This window comes from Heloderma suspectum, chromosome 2 (assembly GCF_057233095.1).
Source record: "Heloderma suspectum isolate Gila_16-S chromosome 2, 16-S_ref, whole genome shotgun sequence".
Classification (NCBI taxonomy): Eukaryota; Metazoa; Chordata; class Lepidosauria; order Squamata; family Helodermatidae; genus Heloderma; species Heloderma suspectum.
This window is the reverse complement of record NC_139459.1, coordinates 13,369,368-13,383,609: the sequence shown is the minus strand read 5'-3', so window position 1 is coordinate 13,383,609 and position 14,242 is coordinate 13,369,368. Positions and strand designations below refer to the sequence as shown.

Genomic DNA, 14,242 nt, shown 5'->3' with positions numbered 1-14,242 from the left:
GGCTTCTGTAAACCTGAAGACAATAGGAATCCCAGCATTAAGGAGTAATCACAATTAATGTGCTTCTTGGGTCTGCCCTTAAATCTGCCCTTGCTGTTAAAAAAAATAAATAGTGCCTAGATCAAGGATGGCATCATATTTGGCCTGTGGTAGCTCAGCCAAAAATGAATCAAGGTACGGCAAGACATTTGCCAACTGTTTCGCTTTTAAGGAAGAGAGAAATGTTTCCAAGGAAGGACTTCTGTGGCAGTGGCATCCTACCAGTGGCAGGGTACCTGCTTTGCATGCGTAAGGTCCCTGGTTCAGTCTCCAAGCAGGGCTAGGAAAGGATCGGGCCTGAAATCCTGGAGAGTCGCTGGCTGTCAGTGTTGGCAATATTGAGCTTGGTGGACCTGTGGGCTGACCCAGGATAAGGCAGCATCCGATGTCCCTATGGCTATGGAATACCCACCCTACAGGACAGAAGTGCTAAACCTCTTTCAAGGGCTGAATTCAATTTTGGGGAAGCTGTTAGAAGTTGCACCCCAGTGGTGGGTAGGGTCAAAGGCAAAAGGGGTGAGACCAAAATAATAAAAAAGCAGCGTATTTAAGTGGAATGTTCTTACTGCCAGTAATTAAGCCTTAGGAGAGGTGTTTCAAGCTTTGGGGTAAGAAAAAGACACCACACAAAAGCTGGGAAGCCACCTGTCAAAGGACCAGCTAATCCGTGTGTGGAAGGGAGACCAAGCCAAACAGAATGCCACCCTCCTATTTTCCCTTCTTTTCCACTGACACCAGGTGGAATTCTTTATTTTCCCTGGTTGCCTAGTGTGGGGTTTGGCTTTTAGGCACAGGGTGTGTAACCTAACAAGAAAAGAGAGCATGCAGTTTAAACAACAAAATGTTAAACATTTGCTGGGGGGGGAAAGAAATATTAGGTGAAAAGTTTTTTTTTAACCATTTGAATTTATATAACATGCATACACACAAACAAAACCATACAAGCAAAAGGGTAAGAAAATAACCAGGATAAAAGCATCCAGCTAAACCCAACTAGGTTGTGTCCCTATTTTCTAAGATCTTCCCAGGAATATCTTACTGTTCTCAGCTGTCCCAAGCATTCCGCTTTTCCCAAGCAGCTCTCTGATATTTCTTTCCTTATAACCTTCCTCTCTATGTCAGCCTTCCTCTACCCAAGCTTCCTTTTTGCCTCAACTTTTATATATTAAAGAGAGCACAGGCTCTTTTAACTCTAACCAATCAGACTCACCTTTGCTCTGTATTCCTTTTGCTGAGCTCTTTGCAACAATTTTTGCAGCAATGAAACTTCTTTCAACCTACAGGTATTTTGACACCACAATATAAATAGTACCCTTGCTGCTAGCTTCTTATCTTGCTAACCATCTGTTCAGCTTCCTGCTTTCTGCTTGTTTTCCAGACCTAGTGGATCCAGACTTAGCGAAACATTAACTGAACCTTTAACCTTTTGGATTTTATGCTCACCAACAGACACAGAAAAGAACATTAACCTCATAATACCTAAGCCAAACTATATACAAAATTTGAAAGCAGTTCTGTTCCTTCATACCACCAAACTATTGGTGGGTGGGGAAAGGCGTGAGGCCAGAGAAAAGGGTGCATGGCCATCTGGAGAACCTCAGAGGGCCAGATTAGGGCCTCAGGCAGGCCAATTTTGGCCCAGAGGCCTGAAGTTCAACACCCCTGCTATAGAGACCCAGATGGCACCCATGTTGCAATATGTTTTAATTATTGAGGGATTTATCTGTTGCTTTATTATTGTATTGATGTTGGGATATAATTGATTGTAAATTGATTGTAAATAGATTAAAAATAGAATGAGGAGTGGTATAAATATGTTTTTAATAAATAAATATTTTAGCAATAAATGTGCAACTCATGGAGGTTACACCAACTTTACTCCTGCATGGAACAGTTTGTGCAGCTCTATCCCATTCCTGGTCTTCCAGGGTAGGTGGTCCAGCTGTGCTAGTGAGATCTTCTGTTTGAGGCTTGTCAGCTACATTCCTGACCAGCAGAGAGCTGTCCAGTGGTGCCAGCGAGGCTAACACAATAAGTCAGAGAAATTTGTTTGGTCGGCCATTTAAGGCAAATTTACCTAATTTGTTACTTTCATACCAATGTGTGAACTAAAACTCAGTTATCCTTCAAAATTTGCACTTCTCCAAATTTCGCAATCGAGTTCTCCAATAATTAAAAAAAAAGTGTACAAAGATGTGCATATTAGGACAAAGTTCACACAAAGATATGTATGTTAGTAAAAATAACATTAACATGCATTATATTAGGTTTGCAAAAATGTGTATGTTAGGCAAAATTGCATACAAAGATGCATGTATTAGGAGAACTATGCACAAAAAATGCATTGCATTCTCATGTGAACTTTTAAATAAAATCTCAAAGTTTGGGATAAAATGAATTTAAGATGGGAAAAATGAGAAATGGAGAGAAACCAAAACTGACAGATTTGTCTATGCTTAGGGAGAGCTGTGCAGGAAGTTGCTAGAACATGGAGCTGGCCTGTGGGGTTGTTGTACCAGTAACTTCTAGAGAGCAACTGTGAGGTTTTTGTAGGCTGCCTAGCTGCCTCATCTTTACTGATGCTCTAGTGGGGCCCTGATCCTGACCATTTCTGTAATAAATGAATGAATGAATGAACAAATAAATGAACGGGTGTTTAAGGTCAGCATTATTCCTCCTTAGGGCTCTGAAACTGGATGGTGTGTGTTGCCTAAGGCAGAGATGTGCTGATTTTTAGTAGAACCCTGAGGTCTACCAGTGGGAAAATAGTAGCCCAGGGCAGGGCGGGGGGGGGGGGGCAGCTGTAGTGATAGAAATACACACAGAATTAAGGAACCAGGTGCTTCTGAGCCCAGGAGTTTGCTTTAGTAGCAGAATTGGGCTTGCAGTCCTTTTCACATACAAGTCAACTCCTGGTTTTCCCTTTAATGTTCTCCATTTCAGCAGACTGATTTACATGGGGGGGAAACACCTTTTTGCTGCTGCTATTGCTAAACAACAAGGAGTCGAGACCCCATGCAGTTCTACAGCAAATTACTGAGAGATCTTCTGGAATGTCCTACTCTATCTTCTGCACACAGTGATCTGAGCTTTGGCTCAGGCTCATTGCTAAGGGGTGCAGAGGGGCGTAGGTGTGTGGGTGTGTGCGTGTGTGCAGATCCATCCAGGGTGCACTAGGTTCCCGACCTCTGAAGGTTCCCAGGGTGGGCATGTCTTACTAGAGTGCGATCTCATAATTTCCCTCAGTCTGCCCGGACTCCCCCTTGTCTAGGTGCTGGGGACTGCAGGGGGCTCCTCCTCATATAATAAGGTCTGATCTGTTTCTGGTGCAGGATAGTCCTGAGAGACGCAATACACTTCCAGCAGCTGGGCCATAGTTAGGAGTTGAGGGAGGTCCCAAGACCGTGACCATCTCTGGCCTGAATGGTACATTTTGAAAGGATGCTCTTGCCTGATCTGAGAGATTGCTACAGGATAGGTCTGCAAGGTTTAAGTGTCTTAAGGTGCAATCCTATGCATGTTTAGACAGAGAAAAGTCCTACAGTTCCCAGCATTCCCCAGCCAGCATGGCTGGCTCTGGGGAATGCTGGGAGTTATAGGACTTTTCTCTGTCTAAACATGCATAGGGTTGTGCCCTTAATCTATCACTGTGCTGAAAATTCTGAATGGAATTTCTTTGGCACATTTGTAAGGGCCGCTTGTGCTCACATTCGAGGTTGCTAATGCGGCATGCTCAACTGTTTTGCAAGCTCAAACGAAATTCTCGTACATCCCTAATTCAATTTAAATGTAAATGTTCCTACAGATTTTTTTAAAATCACAGACTGATGCAAATGCAAAACAGAACAAAATCATAATTGAAGACATGTGAAACTGACCAAGAATAGACTGATCCATCCCTGGTGGCAGCACTCGGTGCTCTCCGTGATGTATTGTCCTTCCAGGAGCATTGCTGGGGGCAGGGGAGCATGGCTCCCGCCATTGAGTCAGTGGGGACAGCCCTTTCCCCCCACCCAACAATGCCCCTGGAAGGGTGCTACATCCTTCCACAGACGTATTGTAGTTGACATAGCTCTGGAGAGTCCTTGGAGCACCACCACCTTTTACATTTGTGAAATGTGTTTACAAATGTGGGGAGGGAGGAAGAAAAGGTGGCGAGAGAAATCTCTGCTGTTGGCCATTGTAAGTGTAAGTTTTCCCCACTCTATAAAATGTAATGACTTCTGCTGCCCATCCCCAGAAAGTATCAAAAGTGCCTCCTTAGTCTGGCAGCCAGATGGGGCAGCAAAGTTCAAGAGGCATATTTGGCTGAGCGCTAGTTTAATCTGGAGATTAATAAACTGGAGCTTTTGTTTATTAATCACTGAGGACCCATTTTAATTACTGGCTGCCAGAAGACCACTTCTGGCCAAAAACAAATTTGAAATAAAGATTCAGCCAAGAAACTAAAATAGTGGGCTCTGAATGCAGATTGAACACTTTCACAAAAAGAAAAAAAGAGATTTCGAACAATAGTAACTGATTTTCATATTTTACATGCAGAATTTTACATGCAATTCCCTAGGGAGGTAGTGGGCTCTCCCACACTGGAGGCATTCAAGATGAAGCTGGACAGCCATCTGTCAGGGATGCTTTGACTTGGATTCCTGCATTGAGCAGGGGGTTGGACTGGATGGCCTTGTAGGCCCCTTCCAACCCTACTACTCTATGATTCTATGAATTTGGTACAAAATCGAAATAGGACTGGTAACTGACATTGCTTTCATTGTAAAATCGCTATTCCCCCTTGAGAATTTTAGTATTATAAATCCTTTAAAAAAATTGCCAGCATTCACACAGTGACTGTTCTTAAATGAATAGTGATTGCATATGCTTTCGCGGCTCAGAGCATTCCCAACTGAATATGACTTTCACAAGAACATTTTCCTCCCCATAATATTGTATTCTGTCTCATTAAGATTACAGCTCTTTCCTTGCTGGTCATCTGTTATTTCAACTCCAACAGTGTTGTTACCTCCCGTCACCCTGGCGGCCTGCCAACAACCTCCAAATCTTTTACAACCAGTATTTTGATCACATTACTTTTTTTTCTTTGCTGAATCAAAAAGTAAAGAATATGTACATTTTGGGGCCTTCAAAGATGGTGTCTCTCACAGAGAGGAATACCAGTGTAACCACAGTTTTCATAACGATGGTGTTAGCTGATAACGGCCTATTTGGTATGATCATCTCTGGGCAGGCTGTATGATACACGTTTTTGCAAAGCAGGACAGGATAAATGAAGCAGAACACATCACTGATGCAACAGCAGCTCTGTAGAAGTAGCTGTTAAAGTCACAAAGTGAGATTATGTTTGGCAGAGTATATTTCATCTGAAAGTATTAATGGTGCTTGGGCCTTGAGGATCTTTGAGGAAATGAAGAGTGGTGAGAGAGGCCCAAAGAGAGGGTAACTTTAAAAACCATGAATCACATTTTCTGTTCCAAAATGGCATCAGAAAAACCTATGGCCTATAAGACAAACTAAATGTATTCCACCAGCCACATACGGCAGCCAGCAGCACCTCAATAAAACTCCTTGTGCAGCAGCCTTCTCTGGACAGCAGAATAATGGCAGCATTTGCACATAACACTAGGCCATGCTTTATGTTACCCATGGCTTGTTGCCTTAGCCATGAATTGTCTTGCAGACTGACAAGCAAACCAACTGGAGCTTGTATTCCTTATTTACGGTTTGTTTCTCTCCCCATTTTGTCAACTTTCAGAACAGTTTCATTTTCAAGCTGCTCTTGCTGGGCACCTCTGTTTCAGGACAGCCAGCAGCAAAAACAAGCTAGGAATAAGCCACAGTTCTGGGATCAGACATCACAACAAGCCATGGTGTAAACAAGCCAGACTTCATTCAGGGTGTTGGAGGATATCCAGTTGGAGCTTGAGCTTGGCAATTTCTCACCAGCTCGGCCCCCCGAATGCCAGTCCATGGATCCTCATGCTTGGCAAGCACAGGGGTCCCTGCTTACCTGCAGGTACCATTTTGCATAGAAATCACAGGTAAGCTACTTCTGTAAATCATGATATCCGCAAAATGGCAGCAGGTTCAGACACAATGACAAGCCAGATTTCAACAAACCACACCATGGCGTATCATCGTGTCCGAACCAGAACAATCAAGCAGAGACCACAGTACATGGCTGTACATAGGTCTGACTTGGACACAAGTTATGCAGGTCTGATACAAGGACTGTTATAGATCCCCTTAATTTGGATTTTTGTAAGCCCTTTAGACAGAGAAGATACTGCTCCTACATTTTGTAACTTACCTCGCATACAGTGACTTTCCATCACAATAGTGATAGAGCTGGCCATCTTAGGGCTGGCATCAGAGGTCAATATTGTTGGCACCTGATGAGGGCCATGCAGTTAAAATGAAATAGCACCATGCACACAATGGCCCCAGTAGTGTCCTAATTCAGTTACAGGCCAAGGTAAAGAGGTGAGTCTTTAGTGACCATGTGAAGGCCTGTAATGATGGGGCTTGGGAGACATCGATGGAAACAGAGTCCCACAAGTAGGTAGGAATTGTGAGAATTTTGTTTCAGTTCCCAAATTACTTAAAAATCCCTTGTTCACAATCCCAGATGTGAACACAAATGGGAAAGCATTTTCTCTGAAAATGTTCACACATTCTAGAACTTACCTTCATATTCGCAAAATGTCAATTTGAAAAATGTGCAACTTTCTAAAAATGCACAACTGTCTTAAAATGCCCATCTTTCTCAAAATATGCAAATCTCCCAAAATGCGCAACTTTCTCAAAATATGCAACTTTCTCAAAATGCACGACTTTCTCAAACTGCGCACATTTTAAATCTCCCACGCTTTAGTCTATGGGGGAAATTTGCTCAGTTTGGGGAATTATTTGTACAACATTCCTGTTTCATAGCAGCTTGTTGGGTGTTCTGTATATGTTCAGTCCAAGCCTGGTTTAAAGTCATGGAATCATAAGGAAGGGAGAGCTGGGCCTTGGAGTTGCCCATTGACAACATGCGGACAGCAGATTCATCAGCAGATACACAGGTCACCAGGTCACAGTCTCCCCCTCCCCCGTTTCCCTGATATGATGAGCTGCATTGGATTTCTATTTAGATTCTAGTAGTTATTTCTAAATTTGCATATGCAAATATATGCAAAGCAGAGTCCTATTTCAGCCTCCTTTTTGGCTACCCTACCATTATAAGGCAGGGCCATCCTTGCACAGACCATCCTTCCCAATCCAGATCGCCATGTGCTGTATACTATGAGCAGGTGTGCTGTGTGAATTGTCACAAATGATAGCAGCCAATTCATCACTGAAAGGACAGAAAATGACAAATGTTGTAAATGTTGCCAACATGCTGAATCAATAGATCACATCATTGCTGGTAGGCCTGCACTGTCAAGTATTGATTACCTAGTGAGATGCACCCAAGTAGCAAAAAATTATCCATGATCAACTGGGCAGACAATGTCATCTTAAAATGTGAGTGCCCTTTATACCTCCGATACCAGAGCCCACTTTGGAAAATGATTGATACTTGTTTTAGTGGGACAAACCAATGATTATCGACAAGTCAACAAACTGCAAAACAGCTCGAAATGGTGTTTTAAAGATAACATTTCAATCAAACAAGCCAGCAATAGAGCATTTCTGCTCACTTGATGTACGGCCAAAATAAAGGGAAAGATGTCAGAAGTACAAATATTTCCCATGAAAATAAAAATGATGGTGTACAAAAGAGTTGAGAGGGTTTTCCTGGTTCATGTCCTTTATTATTCTGTGGTTTCACTCTAGGGATAAACAACCTGGTGCCTGCCAGTTGTTTTGGACTACAGCTCCCATCAGCCTCGGCCAGCATGACCCATGATTGGGGATTATGGGAGTTGTAGGCCAAAACACCTAGAGGGCACCAGGTTGCTTATCTTTAGACTTACCACCTACTCCTTATTTCAAGGAACAGATCCTATTTATGAACCTTATTTATTTGTAAAATGCACCATCATGGCAAAAAGCAACCATGTATTATACATTACCATGTATTATATTTACTGAATACATTTAATGCACATCCAGGAAAACAATAATAAAACTCACACCATCACAAAATCACAGAGTGGAGCTTCAGTAACAAAGAATTCATATATGGAGATTGTATTTAACTGTCATGGCTGATAGCCTGATAGGCAAATCCCCTTCCTTGACATGGTTTTAGCCTAGGCATCTTCCTGAGGTGCTACCTTTCTAATCGCAGGGAGATGTTGTTGTTTCTAATGGGCAACCATTCTAAAATGCACCTCCCAATCCACAGATTGAAGTGGTGTAGGACTTCTACCACGTGGTTTCAATGGATGTGTGGATCTGCCTTCAGTCTCAAGGAAGTAGCTCCCACAGGTACTGATAGAGTGAGCTTGCACTGAAATGGGTAGGCTATCCTTCAGGACTCATATTAAGAGGAAGGGTAGCTTGGGGTGTGTGATCCGATGTCACAACATCTACTAAGGGTGCAGTCCTATCAGATCAAGGTCCATTAGACAGATCTCAGAGCCCTCCGTCTACCCTAAGCCCTGCTGGCAAGAGTCAGGCAGCGCAGGAGGAACAACAAAGGCTTTTTCACTGTGCGTTCCTCCTAAACTGTAATTACTATTAGACAGGTCTGTGAGCCCATCAAACTCTCTTACTTTGCTAGGGGTGGTGACAGGAGCTGAGAGTCCAGTTAATCTGTGGGATCCATGGCCTCTCCTCTCCTCTCCTCACCTCTCCACTCCTCACCCCAACCTGCCCACTGACACACTCCCTCCTTCTTCATCTTCTTCCCAAGGTAAGAGCTCAGGAGAGAAGCTCAGAAGCTCCCTGCTCAGATTTCCTCCTCTGAGGTTGTAGCTATGGCCTCAAGGAGGGAGAATCTCCAACATTCTATGGCCCCTGAGATGCCATCCAGGGGTCACAGCTTTCTGAGTGTTGGCCCTACATAGGGATGGGGGAATGAGCCATGTTGGAGATCACCAGGATTCTCCAAACATTGTTTCACTGCTTCTCTTGTGCCTGATTCCTGTTCGTATTTGTGATCACTGCTTGCTCTACGCAAATTGGAAAATTGCACAAATCAAGCAGCATCATTAAATTTGCACAACTTTCTGAATTTGCATGACTTTCCTTGACAGACTGAAGCAGGGCAAATTTCATGAATCATAGAATCAAAGAATAGTAGGGTTGGAAAGGGCCTATGAGACCATCGAGTCCGACCCCCTGCTCACTGCAGGATTCCAAGTCAAAGCATCCCTGGCAGATGGCCATCCAGCCTTATCTTGAATGCCTCCAGTGTGGGAGAGCCCACTACCTCCCTAGGTCATTGGTTCCATTGTCGTATTGCTCTAACAATCAGGACGTTTCTCCTGATGTTCAGATGGAATCTGGCTTCCTGTCACTTGAGCCCATTATTCCGTGTCCTGCACTCTGGGATGATCGAGAAGAGATCCTGGCCTTCCTCTCTGTGACAACCTTTCAAGTACCTGTAGAGCACTCTCATATCTCCCCTCAGTCTTCTCAAGACTAATCTTGCCCAGTTCTTTCAGCCTCTCCTCATAGGGCTTTGTTTTCAGTCCCCTGATCATCTTGGTTGCCCTCCTCTGAACCCTCTCCAGCTTGTCTGCATCCTTCTTAAAGTGCGGTGCCCAGAACTGGGCACAGTACTCCAAATGAGGCCTAACCAGTGCTGAGCAGAGGGGAACTAGTACTTCCCGGGATATGGAAGCTATGCTTCTATTAATGCAGCCCAACTGAACACAAGCACATATCCAAAATGTATCAAATAATTTCGGTGGACATATGCACCTGTGATTGCATTTGGGGTTGTGAACAGGGCATGTTTGCATGTTTTGTGAGCAAAACCAAAATTCTCATATATCGCTATTCCCACAACACCTTGAAACTTGCAAAGTTTAACATATGTCCAAATACACCCTCAAAAGGAACACAAAAGTAGAAGGTAAAGAAGACACAGTCCCTTGGGTGATTTCCAGAAGTACTTGATCGAATATTGAAGGTAATCTAAGATATTCCTGAATGTCCCTTGAAATATTCATAGGGGATGTTCCCTAGTGCCTCTAATATGAAAAATACAGAGAGAACTTCAGGACAGCTCCTTAGCTGCAAATCCGTATAACTCGATTGGGCTTTTTCATGCTAGTGGAGGATCTGGACCATCATATTGAGAAGCATATTAGAATAAATGGTTGCACTCAGAAACTTAATAAAATTACAAATCAGAATATCACCAGTGAAATTAACGAGCCAAAATATTACAGTCAGGCAGAAGTCAGTGAATTTTGAAGGTCATTTTGAGCTATAAAAAAATGATCAGTTTAATGTTTTATGCCTTGGAAGAATAATAAGGCTGAAAAGACATTTGGCAGTGGTGGGGGTGGGTGGGCAGGGGGAGAAATCCTCTCCACTTTGCACTGAAGTTAATTTCATATTAAGACTCCAAATAATGACTTTTGAACTACCCTAACAAGATCTTCAAGATGGTACAGATTCTTGAAGCCATGGTCCTTGGATGCAGTTCAGGCATGGTGGGGTGCAATCTGATAGTTCTACTGTAAAGCATGGGGGAGGAATCCCCTTCAGCCAGTACTTCCAGCAGCCATTTGCTGGTGCCTTACATCCTGCCCATGCTCTGGTTCCTCACCAAACCAGGCATAATAAACTCTGTGTGTTGAGGATTCCTTCTAGACTGCAGTAGCAGCCTGGGTTCCATCAGCCAACCTCACAGTCTGAATACTGTCAGCTGATCCCACAAGCCAATTGGAACCCACCAGGCCCTTTAAAAAAATGACATTTGAGTCAGCTGCTCAGTCTAGGGATGTCAGAGGATTCCGCCATGGATCTCAGTGAGGCCGAATGCTAGTGCATTCGGCCCCCCGAAATCTGTGGTGGAACGAAGCCCCCCCGCCCCACCACCCCGCAAAAGGCATGCGAAATGGAGCACTTACTTGGTGCCATTTGCACTGCTTCGTGAATGGCGGCCGCGTCTGCGGCCACCATTCGCTTCCCCAGTTTTGCCGTGATAGGCTATGTAAATACTTACGTAGCCTATCACAGCTAACACAGGGACGCCATTTGCATCCCTGCAGAGGCCGTGATAGGCTATGCAAATATTTATGTAGCCTATCATGGCAAAAAAAGGGAACGCAAATGGCGGCCGCCATAGCCGCTGCCATTTGCGTCCACAGGCTCTGCATGCCTGCTAATGCACCCAGCTGATGGCTCCGTGGAGTTGTCGCGGAGTGGAGCAGGCCGGGTTAGGATTTCAGGGGGAGGCGCAGAGCGCCTCCCCCCCACCGTGAATCACCCCTTTGAAAAGGTATGTGACTTTCGCACATCCCAAGCTCAGTCTGAGCTCCTTGCCTTGGTGAGTAGCCATACAGATGGCTCCTTCTTGACTGAGAAGCTAGGGATATTGCGGGAGTCTGAGAGGGTGGTGGAGTCCAGCAGATTCCCCTCCACTCAGCCTCTTGGACCCTTTTCGCCGAGCCTCTGCACGCTTACCAGACCTGTCCACTGAGTGCAGCATGGTTCACAAGTGCCTGGCAGCCGGCTGTCTCCTTAGCAATCTCCTTTTGTGTAAAAATGGTAGCTTGGTGTTTCCTTGGAAGAGAGAGGAGGACCCCAACCAAGAACAACTGCAAGGTGGAAGGAGAGGGAATCTGCTGCTTGCTGTGACCTCTGCTTCTGCCTCTGGGGGTCCTGATCCACCACATCACTGTGAGTGCTGCCTCTTCACAGGATTAAGGCCCTGACTCAGCATCTTCTCCCAGGACTGCCACCCCCTCCCAGCCCAATTGTGTCATCTTCCTGGGCCAGAGGCATAAAAGCTAGGCTCCAGTGGGGGCAGGACTGCCACCGAAGGGGTGACACCAAAGGGGTTCACCCCTTTGGGGGAACACTAGGGCAAGGGCCCTGCCCCTTGTCAACAGAGGGGTGGGGGGTGTTGGTTACACATCTATCTTTTGAGGGATGTGCTTCAAAGAAAGAAGGGGAGATGAAAGGACACAGGGAGCAGCCATCACAACTATACAGGGCAGAGGGAGATATGGTAAGGGGAGACAGTTGCATGTTTAGGGGAGCGGGGACCATAACAAGGACCTGGTTGTCCCCAAGAAGTAACCCAAAACAAATAACCTGGGTAGCCTTGGCAGCAGTCCTCCTGGGTTGAAAATACTGTTGGTGAATGTGAGGTCGGTGAATGGTAAGACAGCCGCCATCCAGGGCTTGATCCTGGACCAGCATGCCGACCTGGCGAGTACAGTATTACACAGACCTGGTTGGATGAAGCTGGGGTGTTTATCTATCCCAGCTTTGTCCCCCAGAGTTTTCTGTACAACAGCAGGGTAGAACTGGGGGGCGGGGGGGGGGGTGCAGTGGTCTGATATTATCCCCCTCACCAGGTGCCCTGGCCCACAGTCTACTGAGTTTGAGTGTGTATACTTAAAAGTGGGTGCTCGGGACAGAATAGGGGTTCTGTTGATGCACCGCCCACCCTGCTGCCCAACACTCTCCCTTCCTGAGCTAGCTGAGGTGATCTCAGCAGCGGTGATGGAGTCCCCTCGGCTTGTTCTGCTGGGAGACTTCAACATCCATGCTGAGGCTGCCCTGTCGGGAGTGGCTCAGGACTTCATGTCTTCCATGATGACCATGTGTCAGTCCAAAGTGGTTTCTGGCCCCACTCATACAGCAGGTCGCACTCTAGGCCCAGTTTTCTATGCTGGGCAGGATGACGGTGATCTGGATGTGGAGGAACTTTCTGTTGTTCCATTGTCATGGACAGATCGCTACCTGGTGGGGTTTAGACTCACTGGAACTCAGTGCCTCTGCAGTGGTGGGGGACCAATTAGGCTGGTCCGCCCCAGGAGGCTGATGGATCCGGATGGTTTCCTGACAGCTCTCGGGGATTTTCCTGCTGCCTTGGCAGGCGATTCTGTCGAAGCCCTGGCTGATCTCTGGAATAGGGAAATGGCCAGGGCAGTGGACACAATAGCTCCTCCTGAGCGCCCCCTCTCACGGAGTGGAGCCAAATCAGCACCCTGGTTCTCTAGGGAACTGGCGGCAATGAAGCGAATGAGACGGAGACTAGAGCGACACTGGCGGAAGCTCGGAACAAGTCCGATCGAACATGGGCTAGAGCTTATTTGAAAGCCTGCTCCGCGGCAGTGAGGGCAGCAAAGAAGTCTTTCTTTTCTGGCCCCATTGCATCTTCAGGGAGCCGGCCAGCGGAGCTGTTTCGAGTGGCCAGGGGTCTTCTACATCCTGGCCCATGTGATGAAAATTCTGACCACTCGACAGCCCGCTGTGAACAATTTGCTCAGCGCTTTGCTGATAAAACCGCTCGGATCCGTCCTGACTTGGACGCTGCAGTTGATGCAGATCCTGTGGATGCCACTTTGGCTCCTGCTTGTTCAGTGTTGAGGGATTCTTTTCAATTTGTGCAGCCCGAGGATGTGGACAGGATCCTTGGAGTGGTGAGAGCCACCACATGTATGCTGGATCCTTGCGCCTCCTGGCTCCTTAAAGAGGCCAGCAGAGGACTGGCTGAGTGGATAATGGGAGTGGGTAATGCCTCTTTGGAACAAGGTATTGTTCCATTATGCTTAAAAGAGGTGGTTGTGAGACCTCTGTTGAAGAAGCCTTCCCTGAATCCCACCATACTAGATAACTATCATCCAGTCTCTAAGATACCATTTCGGGGCAAAGTTTTGGGAGTGCAGAGCATGGGGCTGTTCCACGCTGCCTCTGAGTCTGAGGCAGCGCGGAAGTGGGAGGAGGTCAGCTCTCTGGGAACCGGCCTCAGAGTGTGGGCTCCGAGGTCAGTTCCCAGAAAACCAGATATCCGATGGCCGTCTAGCCACTGTCTAGCGGCCACTGTCTAGCGGCCATAGGATTGCTCCCTTAGTCTATGACCAATATGCTTATAGAACATCTACAGTAAAATGGCCTAAGCAGGAGCTTGATGCCTAATGAAGAGTAGAAGTACAGTTTATGCAGCATATAAAAGGTGTGTGTGTGTTTGTGTGTGTAATTATGTGTGCATGTGTGTATTAGTCAGAAAAAAAAATAGGGATCTGTACTTGGCTGGAATTTGATCAAAAGTTTGATGAGCTTCACCACAGGA

General features: G+C 45.8%; 1 pseudogene; it reads left to right on the top strand.

Annotated features, from left to right (window-relative positions):
- Window positions 1-7,082: 7,082 nt before the first annotated feature.
- On the top strand, window positions 7,083-13,266 carry LOC146351919 (uncharacterized; annotated as a pseudogene).
- The last annotated feature ends 976 nt before the right edge of the window (window positions 13,267-14,242 follow it).